The sequence below is a fragment of the Cupressus sempervirens genome, chromosome 1 (assembly GCF_028749045.1).
Source record: "Cupressus sempervirens isolate cs-2001-9-10 chromosome 1, ASM2874904v1, whole genome shotgun sequence".
NCBI lineage: Eukaryota > Viridiplantae > Streptophyta > Pinopsida > Cupressales > Cupressaceae > Cupressus > Cupressus sempervirens.
Window position 1 is genome coordinate 284,078,094 of NC_143118.1, and position 9,726 is coordinate 284,087,819.

A 9,726-nucleotide genomic window follows, 5' to 3' on the forward strand; every position below is an offset into this window, starting at 1 on the left:
ATAATATGCTAACATTGACCCAATTATTATATTGTTCCTAAGAATATATAACAAACCTCAAAAAAAATACTTCGCCTTATCAAGAGACCATGCATAAGTCTTCACAACACTTGTTGGTGATATAAAATACGTACATCTTTTCAAAAATAGCTTTACTCTAATAAATAAATCCTAACTTTGGTTAGGCTTAATCAAGATTCCTTTCTAGCCTTAAAAGAGTATACATCTTTGAGTTTAACTATCAAGTTATAAATCTCAAACTCGTGAATAACCATTTGTCAAATTATTCAATAGCAAAGAAATTTGGATACTAAAGAGCTCCATCAAATTGTTTGATAACACTTACAATGGTATAATTCCTATTCATAAAATCATAATCTCAATGGACAAAACTCCATATTGAAATCAACACAAAATTTGCTACCTTTTTCTATCAAAATTTATAAAATACATATACTCTTCATAGATGTCAGCCCTAGAGATGACATCTGAAGTCCAAAGTAAATAAATGAAATCTAATAATACTTTAGATGTGAAGAATTATTACAAAGTGAGATGATAACTTAAGATGATAAAAATTATTTTGTCTTATGATGTGACCCAACTTAGTTATGAACTATCAAAATATGTACTCATGTTCACCATCATCATCATCAATACAAGCTCTTAGCTACCTTCATTAGTTTGATCATTTATTTTTCCTTTAAGAATATTACTAGCTTAATTTCTACAAGCCCAAGTTGTTTGGTTTGTTTATTAAAGTAATAACATTCAATTCTCATTGTCATTTTTTTAATTATTGAATATGATTCTTTCTCTTAAGAACATATTATAAATCCCATTTAGTTCTCTTTTCCTCCGTAAGAAGCACTAAAACTATATATTCTAAGCTTTACAAAATTATTTGATTGAGTGAAAAACATTAAAGTATTATATTTTGAAGAAAATTTATCTATAAAATACATATAACATCTTATCATCTACTAGAACCTTTAATGTCTAGATACCTAATGATAGACCTCAAATTACATGTATGTTTTGAAATTGTCATTATTTTTTGCATTTCAAAAATGAAAACTCTATGTTTTAAATATAATTTTGTAGTGACTAATTATTCACAAAATGTTTTATTCACTTTACCCCTAATTTACTTTGAAATGATGTAGCTCACACAAGTGGATCTTCACACTTATTCATTAATTAAGAATGGAAATAGACAAATTATTAGATTTTTGAAATTCACTAATCTTTCCATTCATCAATAATTACCTCTACAATCCTTGACAAATCCTTAAATGACAAAGAAAACTCTAAACTACAAAAAAAATCAAAAGTTCCATTCTTGGAAGATTTTCACAATTTTGAAATTTTGCCATTTTATGTAAATTTCAACATAAATCCTAGACAACTAGTTTTTTTCCTAAGGGTACTCTAGCATAGTATATGAAGAATTTAAAAATACTCTTTGAAATTCGAAACATAATTTCAAAGTTATTTTAAACACAATTTTCTTATAATGCAGAAAAAAACTAAACCTAATTTTGAAGGTCTAAATGAGGTTTTTGGCTCCCTAAACAATGTTGAAACAACCACAAACTCCTTTTGACAAAGATGTTGGAATTGCCATGAGAATGACATAAGATGATCAATAATTTAGAGGTGAACTTAGATATAGTGATGCATTTGGTTTTCATTGATGGGAACTTAAACATACAATTAAGAAGACCTGATTGGTAAGTACATGACATATTTGGTATATAGGATAAATTATAGCAATGTAAATGTAAAATCTAATATTAAATCATTATATATGGTCTTACAGATGTATAAAAATAATTAAATAATAACTTAACTATCATTGTATGTCTCCAAGATAAATTAGACCTTACCAAATCATATAGATAAATCAATGTTAGTTAGACATCAATTAGATAACTAAATAATATTAAACAAATAACATTAATGAGGCTAATCTCTTTGGACAACAAGTCAAATATTAAAATATTAAATCAAAATATCAACCACTAAATTAAATACAAATTATATGTAATAGTTATATTAGAAAATATCTAAGGGACCCCATTCGGGTCACGTCCTATCAGTATTGCCATATATAAGGCAAACAATTAGATTAGACTTGAAGGATATATAATGGATTTAATCCAATATACATGATGGAAGAATAAAAAGGAAAACCCACAATATTGTAGAAGGTAAAAAATTGGAAGAATAAATAAAAGGTAGGTAACATATTAAAAAGAACTAAAGGAGAGGGATAGCATGCAACAAAATCAAACTAATGCATGCACAAGGCAATTGAATTGGTTTGACATGGAGCAAAAATATTAATTTAAAGGACACCACTCATCCATGGCCAAAAGAATTAAGGATTATAATTATATAATTCTCATCCACAATTCACATGTCATCCTAGCACAAAGGGACCCAAAGCCAATGTACAAGTACAAATGACATAAGAAAATTAAAGTCATGGCATACATCATGGGAGATAAAAAGGGAACCACCACTACGATCATTCAAGTCAGCAGTGAGCTACAGTATTGTAATGTCCCACCAAGAAACCCAAAAGAAATTAACCTAGAGTTTCTCTAAGTTTGCCAAACATTTGTTTTTAGAGATTAAAAGAACAATAGATCATATAGTGTAAGAAATAACTCACATACATACAAACAATCATAAACATATTATATCTCTTAAGGGTTCCATGATGTTGAATCACATATAATTTTTTTATATTAAATACTAAATCTAATACAAACAAATCCACATCATACAATAATCACAAGTAAAAATCCATTTAAATAATATACAATTACATAGGATACCACTTGGCATGATCAGAGTGCATAACCATCAACTATACAAGTCACATGATATGAAAAGCTCAATGAATATACATCATGGATAAATAACATCATCTCATAAGATTTTTGATAGTCAAATATGGTACAATAGAATATAACCATCCATTAGAAATACAAGATTACAATGAAAGGAATCAACTATGCAAGTACATCCAGCTGTCAGACCTCAATGGTATAAGAAACACTACCACTCAACCTCCTGGAAGCTAAATGGCCCACTCGCACCATGCTGATGAGATAATCTCAAGTCCCAAATGAATATCAATCCATAACTCATAACCAACATTTATGTCAAGGAAACACTTGATAGAAATCTATCTCAAAGGGTACGAAGACACAAATAACATCTAGACCCAAAGGCAACAAAGACACGTAGGAAATCTACTATGTAAGTGGACAAGTGGCATTGCTTGAGAAAACTCTAAGGTTACCCTAGTAGTCTCTCTAGACTCTAGCCTCCTAGTGTCTCTATATGGCATTAGTATTTTTTTTACAAATAAGGCATACTAACAAGGCAAGTTTGCAACCAAGCATCCTCTCTACTCCCATCCTAGCCTATACTGGCACTCAAGGTATGGGCGAGGAAAAATATTGACTCTTATTAATTCATTTTAATCTCATTCAATGAAATGTTATCACTTATTTAGACAACTTACAATGGGTTACTGAGAAAACCTCTTTGGGGCTCTGACCTCTATTGTAAGACACTTCCCAATGTACACATAGATTACCTCCCTAAGATCATAAAAAGTACAACTCATAAAATCACAATTTTCACCTTAATCCTATGCAAGCAACTAGATATAACATATAGATAAATCACAATAATCACCTCAGTCCTATATGAGCGACTGGAAAGTATCAAAAGATAACTGATCAAAAATCAAGGTTTACACTAGAAAAATCACACCATACACTTTAGTTCTATATAAGCGACTGGCAAGCATTAACAAGAAACTGATCAAAATAATAATAATCATAGAATTACATTAATACATCACCATAGTCAGGTATATAAAAGATCATGAGAAAAATATACATAACATCATCACAGAACAAAACTTCCCAAGCCTCTAGTAAACATCCTGATTGGTCAACATACTAAACCCAAACCCAACACCAGTAAACCACACATCACATAAAGTACATAACAAATGTAGCTTTCATAATTCATTAGGTTTGAAAACATAAAGTTCAATTTTCACTATTGGCTTTCAAGTTTGTTTTTTTTCAAGTGTCATAAATACTAAGGTTTTTGAATTTTCAAAAGACAAAAATTTCCCTAGTATTTAGGGAAATTTTGAAAACTGAATAGTCAAGCAATACCCAAGTTTATTAAAATAATTATTTTACTAAAATCAATTATCAAATTTACTTTCCAAAAATATTTTAATTCTTTGAAATATTCCATTTAAATATTATCAAAATTCAACAATATTCAATTAAATTATTAATGATAATAATTGTTTATTTATTAATAATTTATATTAAATAATTAATAAAATAATTACTAATCTATTAATAAAATACTAATTATTATAAATTATAATATTTATAATATTTAATATTTAAGAATAAAATATTTTGTAATTATTAATATATATATATATATATATATATATATATATATATATATATATATATATATATATATATATATATATATATATATATATATATATATATATATATATATATATATATATATATATATATATAAATCAATATCAAATGTTAAAAATATTAAAAATATTAATTAAATTTTTTTTTTAATGAATTAGAAAAATAACAACTTACCTCTGTTTATTTTGTAGCCCATAGGCTTGTTGTCGTCATAGCTCTGTTGAAGCAATAGTAGGGTACTATCATAGGCAGTACCTGTTGCTATGGCAATAGAGTATGTAGTGTGACTGGCTTTAAAAGTTTGTTGGTAGCATTGCAATTGTAGGAGAGGAGAAGGGGAGGGGGCTTGTTAGCCCCACGTCCCATTTATTTAATATTTTTTTAAAAAAATTATTTAAAACAAAACAAAATAAAAGACACCATTCCAACCAGTACGAATTTTATTCTTAAAAATGTATAAAATATAATTATGACAGTATTTATCACTTACTATGGCAATTATATAAATTCTCTTTTTAAAACAGCTTTCCATAATAGATCAAATAAGGAAACAAATATTAACTTATTGAATTTGTAAATCAACTTTCTCGTATTTTTTTTAAACCTCATCCTGAATATGGAGGGAGAATCTACGAATGAGATGGAGCAACTACATATGGATGGAATGTGAAACACTTTTTCCTCATATATAAAAGATTCAGATTCTGGCTATCGTATCTTGTAGAATTTAACATAAATATTTGCTTATCTAAGCTAGATGCAGAATGCGACATAGGTGATGAGATGCGCCTAAATTAAGCAGATGAATTTCGCAAAATTTTTTGAAGTTTTAACTATCGATTTACCTGCATAACTAGAATCCTCCACCCTTCTCTACATATTAGAGCTTCTCAAACCTTGGCTATATTTTTTGTATGATTGCAGATGCCTATATTTGGTTTTTTTTAAAAGTCTGTTTGAATGAGGTCTAACAAAACTTGCACGCTTTGCCCAATTCACAATTTTAGCTTTTTTGTGTCTACTTGCCATTTTTATTTATATTTTCATGCAATTTTTAAATATATATATTTTTATAGAATTTTCTTGATTAATTTCTCAATTAATTAAATATATTTAAATACAAATTTTTATTTATAATTTTTTTGTTAAATTAAATCATTTAATATTCTCTTAATATGATTTAATTATAACTCAAAATCACTATATACTAGCATCATTAAATATATAAATTGAGTGTGAAATAACATCTAATCAAATCTAGTAACCAAGTATCACTAACCATAAAAATGGCCTTAAACAATCCAACAATCCAACATGAAAGGTAAACTAGGGGTAGGGATTATAAGTATGGGGTAAGAAGGGATGATTCGACTGAGCATTAAGAGGACATTGGGAAAGTGTGGACCCCACTAAGTAATAGGTGTGACATGATGTAATTAAATATTTATGTATGATTGAATATCTTAGTATGTGCAGGATCATGGTGTGCTAAAAAGTGGTGATGTGAAAAAAGTGGAGTATGAAAATGTCTAAAAGAATTTTGGAATTTGCTTTAGCTTTTTTCCACCCATCTTGATACTAAGGAAAAAAGGTTGGGCCAAGCCTTATTGGGTATCTGATCCATTATCAGGTACCTGATATCATATTAGGTATTCAATATAATAGCAGGTATCCAATATGAGATTAGATACCTTAAACCTATGACATGGAATTTATAAATGAATTTAAAAAAAGAAAAGAAAAAAGAAAACAAAAAAGCTTCAAAGAAAATAATGCATTTGTGTTTGAGTTTGGTTTATGTTGTTTCCATTTTGAGTATCAGTTATAGGAATGGATACACAATATGAGTAACATTTTTTTGTATTCTTTATGATTTTGAATGAATTTTAATATAAATTAGGTAGTTTAAATAGAAATTGTAGAAAATTAGGGTTTCTTAATAGAAATGTTGTTTTGTAATTTAACAGGTATGGCTAAGCCAAATGATGACACTGAGCCAAGATAAAATGTTCCTCAAAACCCTCTACCAATGATCCAGTACCCCCTCAAAATTGTCCACCAAATGATCCCCTACCTCCTCAAAACCCTCCTCAAATTAAATATTTGATAGAAGAAAATCTGACCGAGTAAAGGGTTTTGCAAACCACATATAATAGTATATATACATTGGCTCCCATGTTATCCATGTTAAACACTTACCTATGCACAAAATGTTGCTCTTCACTGGTGTAAGAAAAGTCATGCCATGTTTTATGATGGGTTAGACTATGATGAGGTTGCAGCCCTAAACCTAAGTAAAGATGATATAGTTGACATTTTTGTAGACCCAAAAACTGATAAGATAGTAGATCACAAAAAGCCAAAATTATCAATTAAATGGTGCACAAACGAGGCTATGCATACAAATTTTTGGAATCATTGGTGGATGGTTTCGAAAAACCTCCACACAACAATTTAGAGGTGCCATTTTATTTCTTCAAAAAATTGTATGTCCAATTTGTGTTGCACATCATGGAACATGAGGCCCAACATGGGTGTAGGAGGAGGAGCTCCTCTAGATAGACCCTTTTCCCAATGGAAGAAAGCTAACACTTGTACCCCCTACTGATGTCTCCCCCCCTCCTCCAGTGCAACATCTTTATATCATTGCAAAGGCTAGCTCTTAGACTATTAGAGCCATCCTTAGATTGAGCAACCTTTTGATATCCCAAGCTAGGTCATTGTTGCCTCCCTGAGTTGCTGATTTTGGGGCAAGTTCATCATTAGCGAGCTCATCACATGTTTGTGTGACCCATACTTGCATAATGTGCAAGAATTTTTTTTGGTTCCCATAGTTGATCTTTCCAAGTATCAATTTGTATTTCTGGAGGATGATCCACCAGACATGCGTATAGAGTCTACACACCCTAACGTGAGAGAGAAGGGGCATGTAGAGAAATGAAATCCTTCTATGTTAGTACATCTATACATTTTCTTATCGCATATGTTATTTAAAATTAATCTTTATAATAGAGTAATTTTAACCCATACTGACTTATACATGGACGTGATCTCCATTCATGTTTAGGTGATGACTAAGGAAGAGCTCAACTAGGTTGGTAATGTCATGCTCTTGGCTATTTACTTTGGCCTTGAGACATCTATAGTAGATTATGTTGTGTTCTCATTTTTTTCTATTTGATATTGGAGCATATACAGTTTGTAATCTTTCTTTTCTATTGCAGGTATCACTTGTCAGTGCGGGGCAGAGTGTGGGCGTTTGAGATAGAGACCATTGATAAGGGAAAGGTAATTAGGTTATTTTAAAGTGATTAAATATCAAGGCATTCTTGTAAATTATTTATGCTAATGAATTTTAATTACATTATTTATTGTACATGGCTTTTGGATACAATTGTTTAATTGAGTGTTGTCTTTGATGTTACACAAATGTCATATCAGTCATCAAACAGAGTCTATCAAGCTCAGTTGGTCAGCAAGGCAAAAGACAGAGTCTACCGAGCTTAGAAGATTAGCAAAGAAGGTTTATAGTGTCTACCGAGCATTCTTAGGCTTTACCTTGTGGAGACAGTTGTTACTAAGCTTTCAAGGTTAGCAAAGGAAATTTAGTTGTTACCAAGCTCACTTGGTCATCAATGGAAAATAGTGCAAGAAATAGTTCTTACTGAGCTCTCATGGATAGTGAAGGAAATTTAGTTCTTACTGAGTTAACTCAACAGCCAAAGGATTTTGCAAATTTGGCAATGTTAACCGAGTTAAGATGGTTAACTTAGGAAATTGTTTTATAGAAGTAGTACTTACCGAGCAAGGTCGATCAATGTTGGATTTCGTTGTTTTGTGAAATAAAATTTATTTGTTTAATGTAATATTTGTAGCCAACTGATGTATGGTTTATTGGTAAATTGAACATGTGAATGAGCTGACTTGATAATCTGAATGGTATATATAAGAGGTCAAGTTGCGAATTCTAAGTGTGTGATAGATTTGATGTGATATGAATGTGAAGGAGGACTGATCATTGTGAAAGTGAACATTGAAGAATGATAAAAGATCACTAGGAAGCAACAAAGCTATATTTGATCAAGGAGGATCTAATGGTGTAGAATACATGTCTATAATTAGCAAATTTAGTTGCATCTTATTCAGGTCAATTCATTGTTACTTTCTAACCATTGTAGAAATGATTTAAAATATCTTAATAGAGTTGGTTTAACAAACATTTTGTAAATCCTCTAACAAGGTGATAGTTTAGTTGAATTATTCTAAAGACCTCTAGCAAGGCCACTCCTAACAGGCTGATTGAATCCTCTAACAGGGTCACACCTAACAGTGTGTATTGTAACCTTTAACAGGGTTGGCTCCTAACAGGGCTCACTTCAGAAGAGTGAAACTTGGTAGCTAGTTACTTGGTGGTTTTTCCCATATTGGGTTTCCACGTTAAATCTGGTGTCTCTTGTGCTCATGTTATTTACTTTTGCATGCATGCTAATAATTATGAATGCTAAAGATTCGTAACAAGTTAATCTACAAAGTTACAACATTTTTGTGATATGTTTATCGAGTGACTATAGTAACTAGTTATTTAAGACATCTAAGGGATCATGATTTGTTTTTTAGCTAACTGATTCACCCCCCCCCCATCAGTTACTTCATTCATAATTCGAACACATAGCATGGTTAATAGTGATGAGTCCATGAAGATTCAGCATCACAGACCCTCAGGCATTTCCATTCGCAATGAGCGACCCATCGTAGATATAAGTATCATTTATCTTTTATTTTAATAAAAAAATTCAAAACTGATTTTCATGATATTAACAACTAGGCTTTTGTATCTCATAGGAAACACCTAGTGCATAGGGGGTTGGACATCAAAGTTTTGTATCTTTGCTCACACAACTATTATATCCAGAGGAGGAGTCAACGGAGGTAAGTTGTAGTTCAAATTCTTGATTATATGTTATAAATTTATTTTTCTATGAATTATAATGTTATAGTTTAAGTTGTAGATCCATCTGACAACCATACTTGAACATATACAGGCCACAACCAACCAAATTCCAGACATCTTGACATATGAGAGGACTCTTGACCAATGTAAGAGGTTGACAAGAGAGTTATTTATGATGAAATTATAATAATATAAATCTTTAATAAAAAAAGGATCATTATGCATTTTAGTAATTCTATGTTAGATATATAGAATCATATAAATTTA